At 40.5% G+C, this 14182-nt stretch overlaps 1 long non-coding RNA gene and 1 pseudogene across 1 annotated transcript; both read left to right on the top strand.

Moving 5' to 3' along the window:
• The first annotated feature begins 3680 nt into the window (after positions 1 to 3680).
• Positions 3681 to 10806, top strand: LOC128579191 (uncharacterized). The gene is made up of 4 exons (XR_008378065.1): positions 3681 to 3837; positions 5471 to 5681; positions 7322 to 7436; positions 10729 to 10806. It is a non-coding gene; the product is annotated as an uncharacterized LOC128579191 (long non-coding RNA).
• Positions 10807 to 11603: 797 nt separating this feature from the next.
• Positions 11604 to 14182, top strand: part of LOC128579034 (laminin subunit alpha-1-like) — a 32780-nt pseudogene continuing 30201 nt past the window's right edge.

The raw sequence follows: 14182 nt of genomic DNA, 5'->3' as shown, positions 1-14182 counted from the left end.
ATTTGCATTGCCCTAATAGGTCATGAAATTGAATATTTTGAATATTTTTTCACATGTTTAATGACCATTTTTTCTTATTTTGAGAATTGTCTTTTCACGTTTTTTGCCCACATGTTTATAAGATGGTTTGTCTTTTCCTGTTGGTTGCTTGAGTTATTTGTAAATTCTAGTTACTAGTCCTTTATTGGAAGTGTCATTTGTGAATATTTCTTCCATTCTGTTGGTTGTCTATTTTGATCTGTTAATTGTGTCTGTAGCAGTGCAGACGCTTTTTAGCTGAAACAAATCCCAGTTTTGGTTTTGTCATGATTGCCTTTGGGGTCTTTTTCTTAAATTCTTTGCCTAGAATCATATTTAGAAGAGCTTTTTCTACATTTTCCTCCAGAATACTTATGATTTTGTGCCATAAATCTTTTGTATATCCTAAGTTTGAGTGGTGAGGACTAGTGGTCCTACTTCATTCTGGTGCATGTAACAATCCAATTTTCCCAGAGCCATTTATTAAATAAGGCTTCTTTTCCCCAGTGTATGTTATTGCCTGCTTTGTCAAAGATAACTTTGTTGAAGGTAGGTGGTTTTATATCTGGGTCCTCTGTTCCATTGGTGTATTTCCATATTTTTGTAGAAATACCATGCTGTTTTTGTTAAACTACAAGGCTATAGTTTCATAGTATGGCTGCAAGTGTGGCACTGGGAGTCCTACAGATTTGTTCTTTTACTTAAGATTCAGGCTCTTTTATGGCTCCAAACAAAGTATAAAATATTTTTTTTCTTTATCTGTGAATTATGACTTTGGCAAATTGATGGAGATTGCATTGCATTTATTAATCACTTTAGGTAGTATTGATATTTTAACATTATTGTTTCTACTAAGTCAGGATATTTGTTTATATCCTCTGCAACTTTTTTGTTCAGAGGTTTCTGCCTTAATTTCTATTGTCACCTCTGCTAAGGAAAGAGTTGGGCAGTTACTCTGCTCGTGGACTTCTGATTTCCCCTCTGAACCACAACGTAGAGGTGGGACATGATTAGAAAATCACTGGGATTTCTTCTGCTAAATTCAGTCTGTAACTGAGCACATGGTGAGCACGAGGTACACCACTACACACCTGTAAGGCACTCTGGAAACTTCTGGGCTGAGCCAGCAGGGCACGGTCCTTAGGACTTGGTGTCTGTGCAACATTCAGGCTTCAGTGCAGTTCAGAGTTTAGGACTTTGAAAGGCAAGTGAGCTCATTTTTATTTCATTGGGGGAATTACTTATTCTGTTCAGCCTATGGCACATGAATGGCTTTTAGTGACCTAAAAACATATCTCTTTTGCAGATGAGGAGGGAAGGACAATTTTTCACTTATGAATCATGTGTGTACACATGCATACGCACGTTTTTGTGTATAAAATGCGATAGTGTATCTGTGTAAACGGATACACATGGGTGTATCTGGTCCGTCTCTCAGCGCGCGCACACACACATACACATACACACACACACACACACACACTACCACATGCCCTAAAAAGTACTAGCTTACCTCCTGTTAATTCAGAATTACTGATGCTTTGGAAAATGGCTGAGGGTTTAAGTGTGGACTTTAAGCAGCTTATCAAGTTAACATTTGGTAGGAGTGATCAGCTGATTAAAACATATTCTGTTTATTAAAGGAGATTCTCTTTGGTCTTAAACTAGAAAACCAGGAGTGAGCTACCACACCTGGCCCTATTTTCCTTTTTTTTAATGACAGTTTCAAGGAAAGAAAAATGTTTTCTGTGATGCAAAAAGAAAACAATTTTAGACCCTATCTCAATTACTTTACATTCTTGGAAATTACAAACAATCTTTGTTTCAACCAATTATAAAATTCCTAATAAAAGTAACAGCTGAGGGCAGCTAAGCCCCAGCTTCTACACATCATCTCACTGAGTTCTCATGATGGCCCCAGGAGGCAAGTGTTACTGTCACCCCAGTGTTACACATAGAGCTTGGTGATAACCCAGGTCCTCGGCCTGGCAGAATCAGGTCTAACTTCTACCTTGCCTCACTCCATGTTCTTAATCCCTTAGAGACTATAGTCTCATAGGCCATACAAATTAGTAAAATTTGCTTTCTGTATTCTGCATAGTTGGGTCCTAAAGTGAATAGAGGGTCTTCTCAGTATAGACTCTGGAAAAATCTGTGGTTTGACAGCCAATTCCACTGCTTTTAAAAATACAGCATCAGGCCTGGCATGGTGGCTCATGCCTGTAATCCTATCACTCTGGGAGGCCAAGGCAGGTCGTTCGCTTGAGCTCAAGCAACTTGAAACTCTTGGGCTCAAGCGGTCTCCTTGCCTCAGTCTCCCCAGTAGCTGGGACTACAGGTGCCCACTACAACGTCCAGCTATTTTTAGAGATGAGGCCTCACTCAGGCCTTACTCAGGCGACTGTGAGCTACGACACCACAGCACTCTACCAAGAGAGACAAAGTAAGACTCTGTCTCAAGAAAAATAAGTAAAATGAAATAAAAGTATACCATCTTCTCTCATGCTGGGTGGGTTGTAAATTACGTATTTCATTAACCACTTAGTCAATCATTTGTAATCCCAGATATTAACCTTGGTTCACGTGATGGTGTACATCTTTGCTCTCTATTCTGGATTATATAATTTTGTTGCTTGGAAGAGGCAACGACTGGAAACCAAACCTTCCATATTATTGACAATCAAACTAACGGGAGACCTTAATTTTCTTCCAGCTCACTAGAGTGGTAACAAGTAGCCAAAAGGAGAATAAGAAAACTGAGCGAATCCTCAAAGAGAGTCGGGACCTGGCACTTTCATCGAGAGGCTGCAGAGGAACGTCCAAGGTAGTGTGAGCAGTGTCTGGTTTGGGGACTCTGTGCTATTCTAGAAAGAAGAGTCACATTTGCATTCAAATGTACAGCTGTGTGTGTCTTGTGCTGGGCTTCCTGGAACCAAAAGACTGGCATATGCCACAGTTTGGGGATCTTGAAATGTCCAGGCCGTAGTGTTTGAGAATTTTAGCTTTTAAAAAATGCATGTTTCTTTTTAAATTTTCTGTATCATGGCTAATTCTCAAGCCCCATTATGGTAAAGTCAGATATCTCCCCATCCATTTGCACAAAGTAGAAGCTGGTACGATTGGGGGCTTCCATTTGGTGCCAGCATTTATCCTCCACATTGGAGTAAATTTAGTCACTCCTCAGTGGGATCTAATCTGGCTTTTAGCATGCTATTTTCAATTTTCTGGCTGCTAGAATCATATTTTTGCTTTTCTTTTTGGATTATGGTAGAATGGCTTAAAAGTATAGAATCCTATGCAAGTCCGACTTTGTAGGACAAAGGTAAGAAAATTATTAAAACAAATCATATTAATAATACTATGAAGTATCAGTAGTTTCTTCATGTGCTATTAAGTTAAATAATTATTTATTAAGAACTTTTATGTGTCAACGTCTGTGCCAGGTACACACAATGGACCCTGCCCTTAGGGAGATGATGAGTACTTGGCAAGACTCACATTCAATAAACTGGTTATCCTAAGTCCCTGGCCAGGCCTGGAGGTCCAGCCCAGCTTAGGTGAACAGAACATCACTTATCAAAGAGGGCTCTAAGTTTTTCATTTATTTCTGTTCACTTTTGAGAGATTTATTATATAATTGATGATTTTCTCCATAGAAACGGTTGAAAAGGCAACAACTTTGAATCAGACTTTGTATGAAGATTTCCAGCTGCCCAGCTTGATGCTTGAGAATATGCAGCAGAACATTTCATCTTTGCTCAAAACCATACAGAAAAGGCACTTCATGCAGTTGCACCAAAATGTCACCCTGGAACTCAAGTAAGTTCCCAGGGACAGAAGCTTGGGTGTTATCTCCAAAGGAGAAGAAGGCATAATGGAAAAAACAGTGCGGCCTGGGGGTGGGATGTCAGAAGAGAGGAAAAGGGTCCCTGTATTCAAGTAAGCTAGATGGGGACAGACCCCTCTAACTATATGGGACACTAGTGTTGTGGCGGAACACAGTTTCAAAAAGACTGTTGCATTCTGTTAACTGAACACAAAAGAAAAAGCCAGCAATATGTTCTGAGGGTTTTATTAATCCTGTCCCTGCCACTGAAGGACTGTCATTTCATCTCATTGTAGTTGAGAGAGTAAAGTCACGTCATACGTGAAAATTTGACCTCATCTTAAACTTCCTCAGACAGATACCTTATTTTTTTCTTTCTTTATTATTTATTTATTTATTTGAGACTGAGTCTCACTCTGTTCATGTGGGTAGAGTGCTATAGCATCATAGCTCACAGCAACTTCAAACTCTTGTCCTCAAGTGATTCTCTTGCCTCAGCCACATGAGCAGCTTGGACTACGGGCGCCCACCACAATGTTCAGCTATGTTAGAGATGGGGGTCTCACTGTAACTCAGGCTGGTCTCAAACTCTTGAGTTCAGGCCATCTTCCCACCTCTGCCTCCCACAGTGCTAGGATTACAGACATGAGCCACCATGCCCAACCCAAGATACCTTATTTAATGATAAGGAATGACAGATTCATGATCAGACAGTAGAGAAATATATTGGTTTTATTTGTGTTCTTCATGTATCTATTTTAGATCTTATTACCTGTTTCATAGACCAACATCTTTATAATAAGTAGAAGTTATAAGTATGTGTAAATAGTCCTAATATTATTCTAATGATGTCAGAGTTAAAATATATATCCTTGAAAAATACTGTCAGATATGACTTGACCCAGAGATCTGGTATCTGTGAAAGGTGAGGATGTTTTATAAGGAATTTTCCATGCAGTTTTCCAAGTTCTCCTGACCAATTGAAGCAGAGAGTTAATGGGCTGTATTCAACCACTGCAAGAATTTGTTGTATGAAGTTTATTCACACTGCCATGAATTCAAAGTTAATTTAAATAAACAATTTGGTAGCATACTTATAAAGAAATAGGAGAAAATCTTTCCATTTCCTAATGCTTACTTTTATCATGGTAAAAATTATATCTTTTTAGCAATTTGAATTTGAAAGTTTTTATAAAATCTGTTTCTTAAGTAGATATAGAAAACCGTTTATATCATATAAATAAACTGGTGAATTCACAGCAAATCACTGATTAGCCTCCTGTTAATCTCTGATCGTATTCTGATGAAAGATTGCAGTTCCTAACATTAACACAGATTGTAGTCCTAATTTTCTAAATCCAGATTCACTGAGACTATGTATTTCGATTCCATTACTAAAATGTGTTAGGAATTTTGTGAATAAAAGTAATTTGTTAAGGATAAAGTGTAAATCTTCCATATCTGTAGCTATCTTGGAAAAATAGTTTCCATGCTTAAACAGTTATGCTGTGTCACGATTTCAGGGAGAAATATGGTATGAATATGTAAAAATTCCTTCTGCTGTCATGTGAAAGAACAAGTTTTGCTGTTCATTTGCTTACTGTGGGGACTATTCACATTTATCAGGGCTGCTCAAGACTTACTGTCATAAATTCAGAAAGCATACCAGAAGCCACAGGAAGAGTTGGAAGTGTTGAAAGAAATAGCAAGCCGGCTCCTGGCCGAGCACAGTGGACAGCTGCAGGCTGCCAGGACACTAGTGAAGGACGCAGAGGGAAAGAGCCAGGAAAGCGACCGTCTGCTGCTCGTGGCCAGCGCCAACCTGAGAGAGTTTGAGGTGAGTCTGACATGTTCCATCCTGCATAGTTAGAACTGGCAATCAAATTCTCCTGTGTCAACATCATTTTTAGCTTCTTAAAACTTTGAACCCCAACACTAACTTACCTTACTTGTATATTTTTCTTTCTTTCTTTCTTTTTCTTTTTAAACAGAGTCTCACTTTGTCACCCTCAGTAGAGTGCTGTGACATCACAGCTCATGGCAACCTCAAACTCCTGGGCTCAAGTGATCCTCTTGCCTCAGTCTCCCAAATAGCTGGGACTATAGGTGCCCGGCACAATGCCCAGCTGTTTTTAGAAATGGGGTCTTTTTTTTTTTTTTTGAGACAGAGTCCCACTTTGTCACCCTCAGTAGAGTGTCGTGGGGTCACAGCTCACAGCAACCTCCAACCTCCAACTTTTGGGCTTAAGTGATTCTCTTGCCACAGCCTCCCAAGTAGTTGGGACTACAGGAGCCCGCCACAATGCCCCGCTTTTTTTTTTTTTTTTTCATTATAGTTGTCATTGCTGTTTTTTTTAGCTGACCAGGGCTGGGCTTGAACCTACCACCTTGGTATTTGGGGCCAGCACCCTACCCGCTGAGCCACAGGGACTAGAAATGGGGTCTTGCTCTAGCTCAGGCTAGTCTCAAACTCCTGAGCTCAGGCAATCGACCTGATTTGGCCTTCCACAGTGCTAAGATTACTAGCACAGTGAGTCACTGTGCCCTGTACCATTATATATTTATTTTTTTGAGACAGTCTTAACTCTGTTGACCTGGGTTGAGTGACATGACAACTGGATCAAAAAAATAGCCGGACATTGTGGCAGGCACCTGTAGTCCCAGCTACCTGGGAAGCAAGAGAATCGCTAAGCCCAAGAGTTTGAGTTTGCTGTGAGCTGTGATGTTATAACACTCTACTGAGGGCAACATAGTGAGACTCTGTTTCCAAAGAAAAAAAAAAAAGAAAGAAATTACATTAACCTTGTGTTCAAAATGTAAATGTGATTGTATATTATGAACAGAAATTTTAAAAGTGGCGGCGCCTGTGGCTCAAGGAGTAGAGCGCTGGTCCCATATGCCGTAGGTGGCGGGTTCAAACCCAGCCCCGGCCAAAAACCACAAGAAAAAAAAAAAAAGAAGAAATTTTAAAAGTAAAATCTTTTACCAAACTTGAGAAGGAGGTTGAGTTGAGTCCTAGTTGGGTGTCCGGAAGGGACAGCGGGATGGCCAGGGAAGTAGAGGGAGGACAAGGAGCTCCCGATAGAATCCCACGTTTGGGGTTCATAGCCCAGAGGAGAAAGGTGACCATGATAAAGTGTGAACAGGGAGCTGGTGAGTCTGGTTAACACTGCGTGATTTAAACACAGTTCTTCATTTTATTAGCTGAAAACTGGGGATGAAATTTAAGAAGAAATATCAGTGAGAAAGTGCAATAAGCAAAGTGGAAAAAAAAGACCAAGCTGGCTAAAAACACACTCTTACTCTCCATCATGGATGGTGCTAAGTCTTGCTGGAAAACTTTCCATATTGCGATTCTCCATATTAAGCTATTGATTCAGTAGATGGGTCAGAAGTGATAAAGAAAGCTGTTTCCTAGGCAACTTTTTAGTAGGCTAACCTAAAAGAGAACATTTCCACCCCCTTCTCTTTAAATAGGTATTGCATCGGAACTGAGTAAATTGAGAAATACAGCAAACATTTCAAAAGAACGCTGATAAAATTACCAGGCAGACCAATGAATCACTCTCGATACATAGAGCAATTCCTGAAGGTAAGTAGAAAGGAGTTTATGGATCTAACAATGTCTTCTCCTTGTAAGAGCACCACACAGGAGCACAGGCAGGCCTGCCTCAGGCAGTCCAACCAGAGTCCCCACTGGAAAATCAGACCAAGACTGATAAAGGTTTTATCTGTAAAGGAATATGATTGAGAAGTGAAGATCACCGGGTCTTTCTTTTTAAATAACTTCAGAACATTTACACTGACATAGTAGAATATTAGAACAGAGACTTTATAGAGCCATCTTAATTGATTATTTTTGAAATGAGCTTGACATAGCACTTCGATAAAAGAAGAGGCATCCAAAAAGATGAGTAAGGAAGGAAGCCAGATTGCCCTTTACCTGCCTGAAGAGAAAATGCCAGGTTTATTATACATGTAGTAAGTGGAAGAATTCTGACTTGGTCATCTTCCTTCATGAGGCAATCAAACATTCTGAAATAGGCCCACCCATCACCTTCATATTGATCGTTTGGTAATGCAGTATTCATTAGCATTTTAAGTAGAATAGTTTTTTAAGCGTAATACGAATGATTTGTGCTGCAGTTCATTATTTATACCACTTCAAACTTCTCCTTGGTTCTTCCTACACATTTTTTGAAAGTCTTAACAAGGTGCAGAAGCTCTGCTCCCAGGTGTGCCTGCTAAGTTTCTGACATAGTCTGAGCGTGTCCAGCAGAGATGTGCTGGGAGCCCTGGAATTATCTCTTACTTTGAATCAATAGAGGATTTTCTGATCTGGAAGTGCATTTTTCCTTTCCTTTTTTTTAAAGGATAATATGGTGTAGATCTCTATATATTTTTGAGATAGAGTCTCACTCTGTTGCCTCAGGCTAGAGTGCTGTAGTATCGTAGCTCACAGCAACCTCAAACTCTTGGGCTCAAGCAGTCATTTTACCTCAGCCTCCCAAATAGCTGCATCTACAGAATCCTGCCATGATACTCAGCTAAGTTTTCTATTTTTAGTAGAGATGGGGTCTTTCTCTTTGTCTGGCTCATCTTGAACTCCTGAGTTCAAGCAATCCACCTGCCTCAGCCTCCCAGAATGCTAGGATTACAGGTGTGAGCCAGTGTGCCTGACCTAATATTTTAATTAAACAATTTAATTACTTTTCATTTGGAGATAATTTCACACTTAAAGAAAAATTGCAAGGAGGATAAAAAGGCCATTTTGTATACCCTTTATCTGGCTTCTTCTATTGTTAATGTTTCACCTTATTTGTGATAAAACACTTTAAAAATTAATAGTGCTTTAAAAAAAATCCTTACCCAGATTTTTTTAGTACAGCTGATTCCAGTTTACCTTGAATGGGTATTTAGTCTTTGTTCTGCTATTATTTCTGCATCCAGTTGATGCTGTGGGCAAAGGCCAGTCCTCTATCCTAAGTCCTTCTTGACTGCAGACTTTCTTTACAAAGCTTTCTTAACCAGATATGAATTGAGGTGGAGAATGTGTTTAATTGTGGCAACAAGGGGTGATAAAAGAACCCAAGTAAAGAAATTTAGCTTATTAATATATAAGACACCAAGCGTGGGGTTATTAGCCCATACTTTTCATGATCTCATTGTATATTGAAATCATATTCCAAAGAATTGGGATCAAAAATTATTTAATTTAGGCCAAGTGTGGTGGCTCACTCCTGTAATTCCAACACTCTGGGAGGCTGAGGTGGGTGTATGGCCTGAGCTCACAAGTTCAAGACCAGCCTGAGCCAGAGCAAGACCCCGTCTCTAAAAATAGCCGGGCATTGTGGTGGGCACCTCCCAGCTACTTGGGAGGCTGGGGCAAGAGAATCACTTGAGCCCAGGAATCTGAGGTTACTGTGAGCTAAGATGCCCCAGCACTCTACCAAGGATGACAAAGTAAGACTTGGTCTTCAAAAAAAAAAAAAAAAAAAAAAAATATATATATATATATATATATTTAATTTGTCCCTGAAAGAGTATTGAATCCAAATAAGTGACTGAAGCACAAATCCCAATCAATGGAGGCTTTTCAAGCCCAAGTTGAAGACATGCCTGGGACAAACACAGACCACCTCTAGATTTGTGGCTATTTTTCCAAAGTGGAATTTGGAGTTTTCAGGATTTAAAGGGGAGTAGGGCATTAAAAAAAAGTGGGGAGGGGGCAGCTGTAGTGAGACAAAGTAGTCACATTCTTGTGACACCCAGGAATATGTACCTTTTACGCAGGACAAGGGAGCTATGAGAAGAGGGAGGGAGTGAAGGAAGCATCGGTTCCACACATGTCCTTGCTCTAGAGCAGGCCGGTTTTGAGAATGATTTCTCCAGACAAAGATCAGGATAGAAAGAAGAAAAAGTTTATTTTACTTTATGTAGACAGGAAAAATAGCCAACACAGTGAAAGACAGAGAGATATTGTTGGCTGAGATAACCAGGAATTCTGGCTTTTTCTTCAGTTGTTGTAAAGCGGGTGAAGAAGATTTATGGCTGTAGCTGAATCCGCAGGCTGCTGTGGACCCAGCATCGGCTCCGTCCCTCTTCCTAGTGGCAGGCCCCCAGCAGAGGGAAGGACAGGTTTGTCAGTGGTGGTTGTGATCTTAGTAATTCTGCCCCAGAGGTAGTGGTAGGGGGTTTTTGGTGGGTTTTTTTTTTGTTTTTTTTTGAGTAGGAGCTCACACCTAAGCTGTCTGTCCAGGAGCTGTTTGAGGCTGTAAAACAGGATTTCAAAAGTAGTTTCAAGTCAATAGGTCTAAAAATGCACATTTCTTTTCTTTCTGTTTAGCTCTTCCCAGATGTTGTGAAAACAGAGACACCCCCCCACCCCGTGCCTGTCAGCAAGGGAGAGCGGGAGGGGCATGGGTAATATGATTGATCCCTTACTGAGAAACTATGAGTTAGATAATTTTCTGTTATTGATATTTTTCTGTTAATTTTAGTAAGAATGTTAATTTCAGGAAGCAAGTCTGATCCTTCTTCTCTCTGGTCTTCTCCCTGTGCAGATAAACTTGTAATTCATTTTTAGCACAGAATCAAACAGACTTTAGTTGTAGGGGCTGGTGGGGAGGTGACATTGAGGTTTTTATTTTCTTTTACAAAGAAGTAGTAGAGCATGTTATATGCAGGTGTATTTCCATGGAAAACAAGAAGCTCTGTAGACCATTGACCACTGCCCAAAAGAAAAGCAAAGAAGGCTCAGTTTGTATTCAACAATCAGTAAACTACCATAACATATTTTTCTGTAAAGTTGTATTTGTCACATTTTTATTCTTTTCCCTGTGTGTAATCAGCAGAGTGCTCACTTACGTATATATTTATTTTAGATGTGGGACACCAAGGAGCCAGAACTAAAGAGCTGGCCACATCTGTAAACAGGAGCGCTGTGAGCACGCTGGCAGATGTGGCAGGGGATTGAGCTGGAAGCTGCTCGACACGTCGACTGGCCTGTCCGGGGTCAACGCCACATTGCGAAAGACAAACAAGCTCCTGCATGACTTGAACCTGACCAGTACGTCAGTGTCCTTCCTTGGAGGGTCTTTTGGGGGTTTTTATTGAGACAGAGTCTCGCTGTGTCACCGTGGGTGTTAGAATGCTGTGGGGTCATAGTTCATGACAACCTCAAACTCCTGGGCTTAAGCGATCCTCTAACCTCAGATTCCTGAGTAGTTGAACTACAGGTGCCCACCATATCTCCTGTCTAATTTTTCTGGTTTTGGTAGCTAGGTCTCAACTCTTGCTCAGGCTGGTCTTGAACTCCTGAGCTCTAGCCATCCACCCGCCTCTACAGTGCTGGGATTACAGGCATGAGCCACCACGGCACCTGGCCCTTCCTTGCAGTTTTTAAATCTGCATCGTGCTCACTCAACATGCAACGGGGCCTTGCTCATAACCGTCCTTAAAAGGAAAAATGTGCTAACATATGATTAGCATTTATAAAGAAGAGCCTTGGGTAAATGCATGCTACTGGTGCATTTTTCAAATATTTACCAATAATTCACAGAATGATTATTAGGATATTCTGTTTTCCTGGTGCATTAGTGATGAACAGTTCACTATCTTGTTTCTCCCCCTCTCCTCCTTCCCTTTCACCCCTTGCCCTGTTGCATTTGCCAGCTCTGTTAGTGGAAAGAAAAAAGATGTGGAAACACAAGCCAACCTTCTATTTAATCAGTTGAAACCTTTGAAGATTTTAGAAGAGAATCTGAACAGAAACCTTTCCGAAATTAAACTGCTGATCAGCCAGGCCCGGAAACAAGCAGCTTCTGTGAGTCGGGGCCCCGGGCTCTCTGTATCCCTGGCTCTTGGCAGCCTGGCTGGGTCGCGCCCCATCCCCAGAATTCCTGCACACCAGGTCCTAGTAACCCCAGGTCCTCACAGCCTCATCTTGGTGTATTTAAACCAGTGGCCCAACTCATTTTCTTTGAGATTTGCTTTTTATTAGCATGTTTCCAAACATCATCAGCCAAGAAACCTCCATGTCTTTATGGAGAGCTATTGGTAGGCCTAGATTTACGGCTACATCAGACTCGAGGGAACAGAACGCGGTGATACAAGTGTTACCAACCCTCTGAGTTTCATTGGTTTTATATGGTGCTGCTTCTTCATTCTACCAACTTAGTTTTAATAATCACAATACTCTTCAGTACATCTGTGCGGCTTTGGCCTCGTCCTCTAAAGGAGTCTGAGGAGACAGTTTGTAGACCCACAAATGTCGTACAAATCCAGGTCACTAAATTCGTAAGCCGCTGGGCATCTGGAGAAGTTCAAAGCTCAGGAGAGTTTTTACAGCCACCCTTAGGACATGTGCTGGCTGTGTTCGGGGGGAGGGGATTTTCTGGGCGTTCTGTGACCCCTCCTCACTGCCCTCACTATCAGAAAAGAAATGTGGGTTTCCATGACCTCTGGCTTCCATTTGCTTCAGTTACAGTGGCAAAAACAAACAAATGTCAGCCCAAAGGATGGCTCTGAATGCAAAAGTTAATGCCAACTTAGAATCTTTAAGGTTAATGTTAGATACATATGCAAATCATTACTAATCCAAGAAATAATGTGGCAAGTGCAGTAATTGTTCTATAAATATTTGTCAAATGAGCCTCTCAATTTACCAGATGATCATCAAATATCCTCTTTGTTCAGGTGGAAAGATTTCAAGGTGATAAGTTCCTTGTCCTTAAAGAATTAAATCTCATGTGAGTGGGACAGTTTCCTATGATACCCTATTAAAAGAGGATTTTCCCATATGTAAACATGTTACCAAACAAAATCATTCTTACCATCATCTGATTGCTCACTTTTTGAAACACAAAGTAGTGTGCATTATCAAGAGAAGCAGCCTGCCCCACATGGAAAATTCATTATAGGATAGCACTTTGGACCTGCTGCTTGCTGTGTGTGTCACTGAATAATCCTGACGCAGTCTCTGTCCGCAGACATGGCGACTTTAATCTGTAGAAGGAAAAGGGAAGTGTCAGATTATTCAGTGACACACACATCATTCTTACCATTGAAAGTTCTTTTCATGAGTCTTTGTGACCCTTACATTTGTAAACATTGTCTCACTGAGTGTAAAGGAAATGAGCTCAAATCAAAAGCCACCATCAAAAACAAGTAAATCCCCTGGAACAGCCAAGGTTCTGGATATAAACAATTCAACACTCATGTTCGTTGGAGGACTAGGAGGACAAATCAAGGTAACGTTCTGAAAGTTGATCTGAACAGGACTGATTGGCTGACTTTACCCATCTACAAAATTAATATTTTAAATTGTTGAGTAGGTCTCAGGCAGATGAAGATTTTTCTACTTCTATTGTTTTGCTTTGTAACAACTCACCTGCCGACCTAGGATGGTGCTTGTTCAATGATGTAATCAATGACAGGAAGCCAATGGCTCATTTTGTTGTTTTGGGTTTCTTTTCTAATGGCAAAACAGGAAATTCAATATTCCGTGTTAATTTCTATAAAGTTTCTTTAGCTAATGGTTGACTGATACTGATTGGTGCTTAGCAAAGGGGCCTACCATGTTTATTTCATCTGTTAACCCTCCCCTGTTAAATGCAGTTGAGCTCCTTGGACCTGGAATCGTGTAGGGGACCCTCAGCAGACCAACCACATCCCCCGGGTCTTTGTTTCCTCATATGTAAAAGAAGCTTTCTCCAGCAGTAACCAAGATGATCCTTAAGATCCTGTCTAGTTCCTGCTCATTCTAAAATCCCACTTCATAACTAAAAGGGAATCCAGTGATTACAAACTGGCCGTTTTTCTGAAAGTTACTCTCTCAAAATTTAAATTTGTTCCATTTGCGTTCTCAGGGAGTTTTGTGCTCTGGGAGTATTTTTTTCACTTCATCAAGTAAACTAAATGTAGCTTATGTGTTTGTTTCCTTACATCAGAAATCTCCTGTCGTGAAGGTAACCATTTCAGAGACTGCATGGGAGAAGCTTTCTTAAATGGAAAATCCATCAGCCTGTGGAACCACCTAGAAAGGGAGGGTAAATGTCACGGCTGCTTTGGAAGGTGAGATGTCACCACAATTTTACACGTGATGTGTCATTCTGTTAACATCTGAGGGCTGTGGAAAAAACTTAATGCACATCAGAGGGTTTGTGCTATTGTTTATTTTATTGCAAAGGATATGAAATAAATTATCTCTTGGGCATAATTTTTAACTCTTTAAAAAGAAGTGCTCTTTTTGCTGCATCTTGTATGTGTACCATATGCTTTGTTTGTGGATCATAAACTCTAAAAGCTTCAGACTTTTCTTCAAACAACCTCTGTCTC

Source organism: Nycticebus coucang, chromosome Y (assembly GCF_027406575.1).
Source record: "Nycticebus coucang isolate mNycCou1 chromosome Y, mNycCou1.pri, whole genome shotgun sequence".
In the NCBI taxonomy this organism is placed as follows: Eukaryota; Metazoa; Chordata; class Mammalia; order Primates; family Lorisidae; genus Nycticebus; species Nycticebus coucang.
This window is presented reverse-complemented; position numbering and strand designations above follow the sequence as displayed.